This window comes from Malaclemys terrapin, chromosome 9 (assembly GCF_027887155.1).
Source record: "Malaclemys terrapin pileata isolate rMalTer1 chromosome 9, rMalTer1.hap1, whole genome shotgun sequence".
Taxonomy (NCBI): Eukaryota; Metazoa; Chordata; order Testudines; family Emydidae; genus Malaclemys; species Malaclemys terrapin.
Window position 1 is genome coordinate 104775286 of NC_071513.1, and position 12603 is coordinate 104787888.

Sequence of the window (12603 nt, forward strand, 5' to 3'; positions counted from 1 at the left end):
CTGAGCCTTCACAGGAAGTCGATATAATTGAAGTCGTTCAGACAGGATGGATTGGCTGGCGAATGAATCATGCAGTCAAAGCTTGTCTCAAGCATTCATCTCCAACAGCCTTTCTAGTGTATCGTCTCCACTTGTCAGGGATTGTCCTTCTAGGAAAAAGGAACGCCCGCTCTTGATACTGAATATACAGATCTGTGTGTTACAAACGGCAGTCTCACACACACACACGGGTACCAACAGGACCAAAGCCACCAACAAGTAGCAGACCGTTATAGTTGCAAGGACCAGCCATTCAAGAGAAACGTGATCAAACACATGAAGTCGATGTGCTAACTACTCTTCCCTCAGACGACCGCGCTGGAGTGTCAGGAGTCCAGACAGGCCAGGAGGCAATAGGGAGGATGGAACTCAGAGACCTTCACTAGCAGAAGCCTGAATTAACTGTGACCTAAGCAGCAGGTCCTTATCTCAGTCACTGGAGGGACACCTGATCCCCACAGGCACTAAGCCAGCATATTGCATAGAAAGTCCGTTCAAGTGACAAGGGTCAAACTCAGAGATGGGCCCAAACTGGAACTTCAGCGCCGAACCTGTATCCAGGCAACTCTTTACTGGGTTTTTCCATACACTTGCAGCCTGGACGACTTTCACTTTAGGTCAAGGAAAGCAACACAGCAAGAAAAAACAAAAGTAAAGTCTCCAGCAAAAGGAATCAAAGTGCGCACATCTCCCCTGTAATACGCTGCCTCAATGCTGCCTCCTGAAATGGCAGCGCTTCCCGGAGGCGGAACTGCATCGGACCACACAGGTGCAGTGTGGAGAAACAAGCACAGAACAGTGACAGAGCAGCGGAGTCCACTCAACTCCTTTGGAGTTTGGATTCCAATCCTCATGCCCAAACCCCCAGCTTTGACTCCAGGTCAGATCCAAAACCAGGAGGAGCCAGTTTCCTGGTCCTGGTCTGGACATACCCGAAATCTTCTAACAATGAACTAAGGCAGAAATATAACCAGAGCAATTCACAAGATTTCTGCTTCTTCTAATCCAAACCCACAGCCTAGCCCTTGGACCCAAGCCCCAAACCATAACCTACACCTAATCCAGACGCCACCTCCTTGGGCCATCTAGAGCAGGACTTCCCCTGTATTAATGTCTCTTTTATACAGAGCAACTTGCTGTCTGGCGTGTCGGACAGACACTGCTTTCATTCGCTGCCGTTATCTTTCACCTGGAGATATCTCCTGGCTCAGCTCCAGGACGACCCCCGCTCCCGACTCCAGCACTGCGGGCTTTGGCTCAAGCCTGGGAGGCAGGGCTCCAAGGACGCCATCCTGCTTGGTGCTTAGCTCGCACTGCAGTCAGGTTCTGAGCGCACACGGGGGCAGGGCACTGAATGAGCACACCCCAGAGATGGAGGAGAGGGTCCAAACTCTCAGCTCTCCGGACTCCTCTGCCCCCTCCCTGCAGCTGCTGACTGGAGCTGGGGAGGGAGAGAGACAAGGTCCCTGCCCACAGGCTGCCGGGTGACCAGAGGTCCCATTTAGTGGAGATACGTATGAGTCATTCAGGGCAGAGAGACGTGTCACGGCTTGGGGCGCTCTCAGCTTCACCTTTGCACCTGTTTGCTTTAGCGTGGCGAGGGCACTGGGGCTGCTGGGTGTCTGTCCAGCATCCCTCTGTGATCCCAGCCAGGTGGAGGGGGGGTACGGGCCAGCCCAGTCTGCCCAGCGGGATCTCTGCACGAGAGGCTGGCACTGGGCCAGGTAGTGCATTCCCTCATTTCCCTGGCAGGAGGCTCCCTAGGTTCCTTGTCTGTCCCCGTGCCCTGCCGCAGTCTCGCTAGGCCCCCACTCACCCTGTCCTTCCAGATCTTGATCTCACCCCCCGCCCCGGCCCTGCCGTTGCTCAGGACAGATCTCAGAACCTTCCGCTTTGAAGGGCCCGATGTCAAGGAGAAACCAGCAGGCAGCAGAGCGGGAGCTATGTCCCACTGTAGTGGGGGGGCACTCACCTCTCGAGCACCACCTTGCAGTTCAGGGGGAGGGGGGATTGCACTCCTCATCCCGCTCCTGACGCCCCTGCAGGCCATCTGCCTGCCTCTGCTGGTCTTCTGGGGCTTGGCCCTCCGGGCAGATTGCAGGGCCAAAGCAAACCCCTTCCAGGGTAGCAAAGAGTCCAACAAAGGAACAGTCTATCTGCCCTCAACAGGATCTTCACACCTGGCTATAGGCCATTTAAATACAGCCCTTTGCTCCAGCTTCCAGACAAGCTCTGTCCCCTACTTGGGGCTTAGGTTAGGCTCAACCCCCCTTTCTGGGGTTTGTGCTTTGCCGCTGCCAGGGGCACCCAGGCCCACCCCCTATTGCGGGTTCCAACCCATGGACCCTTTGAACAGCAGCCCTGCACTGCATTCCCTGGAGCTCTTCCCGCCTGGCCCCTTATCTTCACCCATAGCTCAGGGCCAGAGCTCTCAGCCCCTCGCTCCCAGCGAACCCCACTGTGCCCATTCAGCCAGAGCCCTGCAAATCCCGGCTAATCTCAGATGCCTGTGGCCAGCGCTGCACCTTGCCACACCTACACCAACACTCCTCTGGTCCCACCCAGGGACTGCCCTGCCCTGCCTCTGCAGCGCCTTTTATCTGAGCCTGCCGGGCTGTGATTGGCAGTCAGTAGCCCTTCTAGCCCTGGGAGGACCAGGCCTCTGTAGTTTCCAAGTGGCTGCTCTGGAGAGGCCTCTCTAGACAGGCCTGGAGGACCCACCTTCACTGCTCCATTCCTCCCCCAGGACTGATTCCTGGGATAGGGTGTAGTGAGGACACCACCAAGGCTGGGTCCAGCCCACCACGCTCACACTCATGAGAGTGATTCTGACTCTGTGCAGCAGGAGATAGTGGTCACATCCCAACCAGCTGGTTCGTCACAGGATTCCCCAGTCCCACCACACACCCTGACTTCAGTCTGCAGCTTCCAGACCATAGGGTTGCCCCTCCTCCCCCCCAGAAGTGGGAGGAGACGGAGCCCTGATTCCTCTGAAATCCTGGGGCCTTGGAGGGTTTTGGGGGGCTTTGCCTGGGCTAAAAGCAGCAAACATTGCAGGGACCGCAGCAAACACATGGGGACTGGGCAATGAGCCTCTTCCGCCAAGACACCTACTCTCCGCCTAGTTCTGACCAATCTCAGCCGTAGCACACCGGCAGGGTGGTACCGGGGCCATCGCGGCCTCTCCAGAACCCAAGGAGCAGGAAGGTCTGATGGTGAGAAGCAGATTGCAGCTGCCATCTCCCTAATCTGCAGGTGAATCAAGCAGCCTGGCCACCGGCTAGGTCCACGTGCCTGCATTTGTCACCCATGAGATGCGAGAGGAATGAGGGCCCCTCCTGCAGAGAGGTCACTCACCACCTTGCAGGAGCTGGCCCCGAAGTCCTGCTGAATGTCTCCGGGCATCCTGCCATCACTCCTGCTCTTCACTACATCTCTGAGCCGGAGCCAGAGCTGAAGCAAAGGGAGCTTTGTTCTGTTAGGGCTGCAGGACTCGGCCCTCTGCTTGCAATTCAGGGAGTGTGTGAGGGGGGAGGGGAGGGAATTCAGTGCACACATACGGGTCTGTAAATAGCCCACCCCTGGTCTTTGGGGAGCAGAGCAGAAATCTCCCAAACTCTCAGGTTCCTGCCCTGGCCGCAGTCTGATCAGCAGGTAACAAAGTCTGGAGGGAACATTGCACCAGAGAGACCAAGGCCACCGAGTGCCGTGCGGAGCTGCCAGGCCTGGCTCCCCCGGGGCAGCTTCCGGCCCCTGGGAGCAGCGTGCAGGCCCTTGGGAAGCCTCTCCCTGCTCCGGTGGAGGTGGGCACTGCCCTCATTCACACGTTCACGGCTCCGCCCTCCCGCCGCAGCGCTTGTCAGCAGCCCGCAGGCCACCTGGAGAGCCAGGCCTGAGCTCAGTCCCCACTGGGAAGGGCAGATGGGATCAGCCGACCCATGTCATCCTGGTGGGCTGAATCAGAACCTGGCTGTGAGCCCTGCAAACACTGGGAAGAGCCGTCACTGACCAGGCTGCAGTGTTCTCTGTGAAGCGCCGGCTCTAAATCCTGGCCCTGAAGCCGCGGCGCCTGGGGAAGCCCCCAGCTCCTGCAGACATACACAGAGAAGTCACTCGCTCTGCATGCAAGGGGAGAAAGCTCACAGGGCAGGAGCCGTGGGGGGGTCAGGCTGGCAAATACTGCAGCAGCACCGGGTTGTCTTTGGCCCTAGCAGCTCTGCCGAACCCCGGCAGTGGGCAGGGAGAGCGCTGGCCCAGGTGCTGAGCCCTCAAGACTCTTGCTTGGATTCCTGTTGAACTTTGGGATCCCCGGCCCTCAGCCCCCCAGCCAGGAGATATTCCAGCCCGCTCTCCCTGACTCTCCCCGGTAACGTTTATCAGGCGATCTGTCGGGCTGCGACAGGATGTTTACCGAGGGCTTGCAGAGTTGGAGAGAGGAGGGAAAGCGTGGAGCAGCAGATACGATTTCTGAAGGGCAGCCGTGCAGGCAGGGCTCCGGCCTGGGTTTATTGTCAGTAAAGCCAGCTCAGGCCATTAACGCTGCTCTGTGGCGGTGGTGAGCACGCTCCTTCCCCACGGGGCGGGGGGCACATTGGATGAGCCGTGTGCTTGGGCGTTATCCTGGCCGTAGAGAACACGGCACCAGTAACACTTCACAGCTAGTGCTGATCACCAGGCCCAGGCCCCGGCCCAGCGAGAGATATGCAGCCACCCTGGCGGGACAGCAGCCGGAGTGCGGTGCAGAGGGAAGCCAGGTTAGCTACTCCCCACGGTGCTCGTTCTGTCTGCCTCAGAGCCTACGGGCATCTGAACCGGAGGTTTTGCCCCCACACATTTCTCAGGTCTGGCTGAGCCGTGCTTTGCACAGGAGCGTTAAGCCCCCCTTGCACCTCCCTGATCTCTGGGGCTGCCGGGGGTGGGGGGTTCAACCCTGGCACAATGTAGAGCAGCCTCAGGCCTACTCTAGCTCAGGGCAGCCTGTGATGCGGTTGCAGCAAGCAAGGATCACTGGCGTGCGGTTCATGCTTGAGCCATGCTCTGCTCCCGCCCCCCAACAAGGCCCCTAAAGCCAGGGACTGTGAGGGGTTGGCCTAGAGTTGACGATGCCAGCTCTGTCACCCCAGGTTTTGCCCTGTGCAAGGAGACTCCCCGGTTGGCTGCCAGTTTAAGGGGGCTTCGCACCTCCATAGCAGCGCAAAGGCTGAGGATCTGGGCCAGCACATTTTAAAAGCTACTCGGGAGCTGCTGTGCTCCCCACCCACCTCTCACCCTCTCCACACACAACAGCATCCCCTGTTTGAGTTCTCCGCTCCAGAGGAGAGATCAGTGTCACACCAGCTCCCGTGGGGCAGCCAGGCTGATGTTTCAGGATTAAAACACCTATTACAACAGATCTCTGGAAAGAAAAGAAAAGAAAAGAAAAGAAAAGAAAAGAAAAGAAAAGAAAGGTGTCACCATTTTTAAAGGGAAGTGCTGTTCTCTCCATTAAGAGTTGCATGATTTTTTATTACATTCTCAAACTGACTTCATAATGGAGAGAAGTAAAGAATCTGTCATCCCATCTCGATCTTTATTGCCCTTCAAGACAAGAGCTGTCACTATAATGAATCTGAATGAACAAGGACCATCTTCCACCCATTAATATTGTTCACTAATCATCTTCTTTGTCACTTTCCGTGCTGATGCTGAGTGAGGATGGGGGGGACTCGGTGGCTAAAAGGAGTTGAAGGGTAGCTTCTCCTCTAGGAAGCCAAAGTGCGTGTGCTGGAGGGGACCCAGCAGAATGGTGAACGATAAGGCAAAGGGCCATTTTATTAACCAAATCAACATTGGGTCACAGCCTGGAAAAAGAGACGAAGAGACAATTCCCATTGTTTCTCAAGCTGCAGTCACATGACAATTACAGTAAACTAACTGAGCAACCAGCAGGGAGCTGTAAACCGGGCTGGCTCCTGGCCCGGCCCCGCTGGGCACTGGCACCGGGGAGCAAAGGGGGAAGCAATGCGCACACAGGCTTTCTGCTCCTTACCCAAATTTGGGATCATTCTTGCTGTTAAAAGCAATGCCCCCCTTAACTGAAAACAGACCTGCCATGGACCCGGTAACGGGCCTAACCCTGCCGTCCTCACTCCCTGAGGCAAAACCGGAGTGAAACAGGAACGGCCAGGCCCAGGCAATCACCGAGTTTTGGCCGAGGGCTGGACTGCGCGGTTGGGCCCCAGGACATGCTGCTAGGGCCCTCCTGGGGCTGGAGAGGGAGTCCCTGCCAGCACAGTTCCTGCCCTCTGCCACTGGGTGGCAGTCTCCTCGAACCGTTTCCCCTTGCTGAGGCCAGGCCAAGGGCTGAGACCCTGGGGTGGGGGGCTGCCTGGCTGCTCCCTCGGCTCTGCGCGCTGTGGGGCCCCGGCACTGGGTCGGGGAGGAGGCAGTGCAAGGGAGCGTGTCCTGGGTAACACTGGGACTCTGACTGGTGGGAATTTGCACATGGTCGTCCCCGTGTGGGAGCGCGTCTCCCCGCAAACCCCAGCGGATTGTGTGCACGCCAGCCGGTCAGCCCGGAGCGACGGGCAGCACAAAGGAGTGTCGTCCCCCCCGCGCCGTTCCTTCGCGTGCACCTCCCCACCAGCGACCCCCCCCCCCGACCCCGTGGGGTCCCCGGGAAACAGCGGCACTTGGGACCATGGAGGTTCTGCTCTAAATCTGGAGTCAGGGGAGTCAGTGGGTCAGTTTATGCTCCAAGGCCCCAACCCCACAGTGACTCCAGACCCACTGCGGCTGCCCTGGGCAGATTGGAAAAGAATCATAGAATGTCAGGGTTGGAAGGAACCTCAGGAGGTATCTAGTCCAACCCCCCCACTCAAAGCAGGACCAATTCCCAACTAAATCATCCCAGCCAGGGCTTTGTCAAGCCTGACCTTAAAAACCTCTAAGGAAGGCGATTCCATCACCTCCCTAGGGAACCCATTCCAGTGCTTGTAACCCATTCCAGGCTTTGGCATGTCTCTGACTGGAGGCCAAGCTGAGGATGGGGGATGGGTGCATTGGGGCAGACCCAAGGGCCCATCCATTGGCCAAAGACCCAGCTGATGGCAGCAGGGAGCAGCGCTCGCCAGGCCCCGGCACAGAGCTCCTGGCCCCGCGCACACCAGTGAGGGTGGCTCAGGCCGAGGTCTCCATCCCCAGCCTGTGCGATCATCTTGCTGAGCTGGCAGCCTGTCCGCTGGCACCGCACCCTGCTCCAGGGCTGTCTGGGATCTCCTGAGCCATCTCCCCCCCGTGGGCTCAGATCACAAGAGCCCAGCAGTGAGAGATGGAAACGGCCTGTGAGAGCTGAGTCGGGGCCCCGCAGCGTAGGGCAGAGCCTGCTCCCTCAGACAGGGCACTCCAGGAATTAAACAACCATTTGCTGCAATGCACAATTTGGCCCTAGACATTTCTGCGGCTATCTCTGCCTAAGGCTGCAGATCCCCCTTACCACAGCCGGCGCCGACCCACGAGGCCAGAGTGGCAGCGTGTGTGTAAAAAGCGACTTGCTCAGAGGCACCCGGCTACATCTGCCCCATCGAGAACGCTGGGCCTGCCCTGCGAGGAGCCATTTGGGTCCCAGCTGATAACTGCGTTTCAGCTCCACCCTTTGGCACCACGCGTCTCGTGGGAAAGGGGCCCGCTGCGCCCGTTTGCAGGGTCTCCAGGATGTGGCCATTCATTGTCCGGGGCCCAAGTCGCTTCTCGCGTACCGCAGCGCAACCCTATGTCTGTCTGTGGAGCTGCTGCTGATCTACACCCCTGAGAGAGGCGATTCAGGCCCCATTCTCTGGAGCCGACTCTCATCCTTCCAGCATTTCTTGGATTTGGCAATATGGGGGCCGGCGGTTACGCAGCCCGGGCTGATGGTTTTGATCAGGCTCCAAGCAGCTGTTGGTGCTTGTGGCCAGCACTGGAGTTTGTCTGTTTCCTTGCTGCGCTCAGCTGCTAGCAGGGCCAGGCTGAAGCCAGGGGCTGCAGGGAGCTCGACTCCTTGCAGCCTGGAAGGTCCGAAAGGAGCAGGGCTCTGGGCAGCCCGGCGCGGGCGCGGCCTGCTGTGTTGCTGGCTACGAAGTGCCCGGCGGCTCTCTGAGTCGACGCCGTGCTCAGGACCGGCAGAGCGAACGTCACCAATCACAGGCCCTCTGCCTTTCTGCCTCCCCAAATCAACCAGGAGGTCTGTACCAGGGACGCCCCATGGATGACTCTCACAACTCTAACCCTCTCCTCTAGAGAAGCCCCTCAACGGAGATGGCCACAAGGGGGTGGGGAGGGGAGCAGTGGCAGCCGTGCGCCCAGCCCTGAAGCCATCCTGCCAGCCCGGGTCCCAGCAGCTCAGGATGCGCTAGGAGAGGAGACACTGCCTGCTCCTGCCCCCAGTGAGCCGGGGGAGATTTGCTACTTACTTCACTGGGAGTAGGTTAGAGCTGAGCCTATCCCCTGGCCAGTCCATTCTGCCTCCCACAGCATGCCAGCGAGCTGGGGGCCTGGCCTGGCATCCCCTTCTAGCCACATGCCTTCCTTCTAGGCAGGATTCCTCCCTCTTTGGGAGCTCGCTGTATCCCCCTGTACCCACCCAAACCAGAGCAGGACTTTGGCCTTCACCCCCTAAGAGTTTTCCGGCTCAGTGTTTTATTTCCGAGAAGGTTTAGTGAGGTCTGAGGCTTTTGTCTACAGGTAGATTAGAGCAGCAGCCGTGAGCCAAGAAGCAGAAAGTCGCAGCCTCTCATTCCATCTACATTCCATTAAGATAATGTGCTATCCGGTTGTTCAGGAGGCTCCTGTCCTCATGGTACCCACCAGCACCAGATAAAGAAACAGAGCTTAAGATGGTTAATGAAAACGTTGTTTGACGGCATCTGTCTGGCAAAGAATCACTTACCAGCAGCTGTGGGTGTGAAATCTACTTCTACTTCTTGATTGTTTTGCTTTTATGGCCCCTACTTCTCTATGGTTTGTCCGTCTGGTTTCTGTCTGGTTCTTGGATTGTTTCTGTCTGTTGCATAATTAATTTTACAAGATTTAAATCGACTAAGGTGGCGGGGTATGATTGAGTAAAGAATTATGTCGCAGTACGCTAGGATTGGTCAAAGAATCATTCTGTAATATTTTAGTAAAATAATTGGTTAAAGCAGGGGTCGGCAGCCTTTCAGAAGTGGTGTGCCAAGTCTTCATTTATTCACTCTAATTTAAGGTTTCGCGTGCCAGTCATACATTTTAACGTTTTTAGAAGGTCTCTTTCTAGAAGTCTATAATCTATAACTAAACTATTGTTATATGTAAAGTAAATAAAGTTTTTAAAATGTTTAAGAAGCTTAATTTAAAATTAAATTAAAATGCAGAGCCCCCCAGACCGGTGGCCAGGACCCGGGCAGTGTGAGTGCCACTGAAAATCAGCTCGTGTGCCGCCTTCAGTACCCGTGTCATAGGTTGCCTACTCCTGGGTTAAAGTATAGCTAAGCAGGACTCAAGTTTCACTATATAAACTGGGGTCCAAGAAGGAGACCAGCTGGGAAGGAAAAGGGAAAGGGAAAGGAAGAAGAAGAACTCACCTCCAAGACACAGCCTGAGATCAGAGCTGCTAGACTCCTATGCACAACTGTGTCATGCAGCAACCAGAACCCGGACAAGACCGACCTTGTTTGACCAACAGGGAAAGTCCGCCTGCCTGATCAGGATTGGTGAGCAGAGCACTGTATGCTTAGCGTGTGTTTCTGCTTGGTGAGTGTTAATAAACAGAGGTTAAGGATATTACTGGGTAAGGCTCTTTCACTAGTAAAAGGCCCCGCAAACCCGCAGAAGGTTACGCCCTGAGCCCTAGGAACAGGGTAAAGGTGGGTGCCCCGAGGTGTGCAGGTAACAGTTTGACAAGCCAGGTGAAACACTGGGCTGCATGCAAAGGCAGGGAGGGGACAGGCCCTCGCCTTTCTAGGGCTTTGGGTGCCATCAAACCTGGGGCAGCACCTGGGGCATCATATTACCAGAAAGACATGGACAGACAGAAGGGGGCACCTAAGCAGGAGAAATGAAAAGAACCAGTGGGATGGAGCGACCCATGAATGAGAAACAAATATAGGAGCCACATGGGTGTGCAGCTTGGCTAGGCGATGACCACAGGGACTGGGGCAGCAGGCTACACAGATCTGGAGGGTGTCAGCACCAAGGAAGGAGAGGAGGATGGAGCATGACACGGGAGCATGACCAGCACAGTTTGTATTCGTTACAGGAGTCCCATAGCATGGGGCAATGGGTTGAAAATATGAGAAGATTTTTAGACTGAGTCAGGAACAACTTGCTGTAAGTGATAGGTGCAGAATCTTCTTCAAAGGCAAGTGGCAGAAGGCCCAGTCTAGGCCGGACAAAACCCCAGGAAAAATGCTGTATGGAACAAACCTACCCTGGCCCCAGGGCGACTCCTTGACAGAACAAGAAGTAATGGTCTCAAGTTGCAGTGGGGGAGGTCTAGGTTGGAGATTAGGGGGAAAAAAATCACTAGGAGGGTGGTGAAGCACTGGAATGGGTTACCTAGGGAGGTTGTGGAATCGCCTTCCTTAGAGGTTTTTAAGGCCCGGCTTGACAAAGCCCTGGCTGGGGTGATTTAGTTGGGGTTGATCCTGCTTTGAGCAGGGGGTTGGACTAGATACCTCCTGAGATCCCTTCCAACCCTGATCTTCTATGATTCTATGACATGGCTTGGCCATCTCTCCTTTCTCAGGTTCAGCAAGTTCTGTTTCACTATGGAGCATCCCTGTTATTTCACCCGGCCATTCCACTCGTGACACTGTTCGTGTGCCCTGGGAGAGGTGGAGGAGCTATTTTGATGTTAAGTCCCAATAGGCAGCGGAGTATTGTTTCAGCAATATACTATTGCCTGTTTTTTCGGTAGCACAAGAATTTCTACTCAGCTGCCGGCTCTGCTCCCCACCAGACTGGGCGCACTGAACTCCATTGTGTTTGTTCAGCCAGCCTCAAAGTAATAATAAGGCTGCATGAATCATAAACAAAACTCCCCGGGAAGCTTCCAAGGAATCTAGTGAGCAGGGAGTTCAAAGGCAATTTCTCCTGCAGAGCTGGTGGGTCTTAGGAAGTCAGGCATCTGAATAAGTGATGATGCGTTAGCACTTTGCGAGCGACATTGGCAGCTTTGCCTTGCTCCACTTACAGAAGATTAAACACACTGGCTTTGGAAGGCCGGGAGCACTGAACCCAATCCCACAAACCACCTGCACTCCAAACTCGCCTTCGGCTGTGCTGGCCCTACCGTCAAGCCAGATAACCATGCTCACAGCAAATTGCATCTCAGCTGTGCCGGAATGGATTCTGTCTCGGATCTCTTTGCCAGAGGAGGCGATCCGGGGCAGGGGCGGGGCAAGGGTGTTCGGTTTTGTGCGAGTAGAAAGTTGGAACCCTATTTGTTTGTAGGTGAGGAAAAGGCAATACACAAAAATAAACAACCAGCCAACCCACCGCCAAGCCACACCCCAGGGCACAGGATGGCTCAAAGGGTTGTGGTGGTCAATGGGATATCCCCTCCCCTCTCAAGGATAGGACCAAACGTAATGCACTTTGATATCGCAAGGAGGCAATAGCAGTACTTTAGAAATACTATGTAGCATTTAAAAATCTAGTTGCTCTCAAGGTCCTGCTGGTAAGTGTCGCAGCGCTCTGCTACTTAGCGTAGAACAGCCTTTTTGCCTTTCCACCCCCCAAAAACGTTTAATTAAACTAGGTCATTTGCACAGATCACAAATGTATTTCTTCTCTGTGGGAATTAATTCGGCCCTTAGTTTCTTTAATTCTCTTTATAGGATTACATCATTGGGAAACTATTTACAAATCCCTCCAGCTTTGGCTGTCAGTTTGCAGTGGTGGCTTTTTCCACTCCTGCAGGATTTGAGGTTGCTGGGGGACTGGCGGATTTCTGTGCTGCATGCTATAGGCACCGTGTTACAGCGACTGGCTCTATAGTTGCGGACGGCCACAAAGTGGGACTTACTTTGACTAGCTAACGTTTTTTCCTTGTTTCCCCTTTTCTCTTAAACTGAGGTCTGCTACAAAGGTCACCGTATCAGGGGGTGTGCTGTCCTTCCCCTCCTGCTGTCAGAAGGATCTCATCTCTGGGGCTCTGCATGGCTGGTATGGAATACTGGAAATTGATAAATAGAAGGTTTGCGAAGATAAAAAGCACCCCCTGGAACCTAGACCATGAGGTGGTTTTCAGGTTCAGGTTCACAGCTCCCTGCGTTTTCTTGGTGAAGTCTAAACATTACCGGCGCTATTAAAGCCTGTAGGGAACCCCCCCCCCAAAGGAAGGGGCAGACATTCTGTTGCCTGCTGGCTAAAGTCATTTACAGAGGGGGTCAGGAAGGCCCTTGTTGGGGCCTGTTACAGCCCGCTAAGCTCGACTAAGCCAAGGTATTATGAGAGCCCTTATTTGAACACTGAGCACCAGAGAAGCAGCAGCATATTTAGCCCTGGTGACGGCCTGAGGCCTAGTGTAAAACTTGGGACAAAGTCTTGTTTGGCTTCCCTTTCTATTCA

The 12603-nt window shown here is 55.2% G+C and overlaps 1 long non-coding RNA gene across 1 annotated transcript in view; it reads right to left on the reverse strand.

The window, feature by feature from the left end:
• The window catches only part of LOC128842680 (uncharacterized), a 27585-nt gene continuing 14982 nt past the window's right edge, over positions 1 to 12603 (reverse strand). The window contains exon 3 of the long non-coding RNA XR_008446090.1: positions 1 to 149. This is a non-coding gene — a long non-coding RNA (uncharacterized LOC128842680). The remainder of the gene's footprint in view (positions 150 to 12603) is intronic.